The sequence below is a fragment of the Nanorana parkeri genome, unplaced genomic scaffold (assembly GCF_000935625.1).
Source record: "Nanorana parkeri isolate BGI_ZX_2015 unplaced genomic scaffold, ASM93562v1 scaffold123, whole genome shotgun sequence".
In the NCBI taxonomy this organism is placed as follows: domain Eukaryota; kingdom Metazoa; phylum Chordata; class Amphibia; order Anura; family Dicroglossidae; genus Nanorana; species Nanorana parkeri.
In genome coordinates this window covers 1689365-1689798 of record NW_017306391.1, presented here as the reverse complement: position 1 = coordinate 1689798, position 434 = coordinate 1689365, and positions in this window count along the sequence as shown.

Sequence of the window (434 nt, the reverse complement as noted above, 5' to 3'; positions counted from 1 at the left end):
TATATATATATAACAAAATACTTCTTCAGTGTACAATCCACTGCAACAATCCAATGCAACATCACATAGCAATACAGTACACTTACACAAATAAATTACATTCATTCAGCGGCATGATGCTGACATGTAGCACAAGACAAGGGTCCTGGGCCCTCCACATCATTTGTGAAACTGCTTTACCCTGTACTGATTATGTGGTCCAGAAGGACCTACCAGAAATACATGGCGGTGCAATGTCAGATGTGCAGCACCTGAGTAAACCCCAGCTCTGCATGTCCTACATGGCACCGCAACCAAAAAAACAACTTGTATACATTTAACCTACAACAAGCAGCAGGTATGATGGGGGGATAGGGAAGAGGGATAAGGGAGGGGAAAGAGATCAAAGACCTGAAGCTTCATTGAAGGACAAAGACACAAAAGGGAGAGTGGGT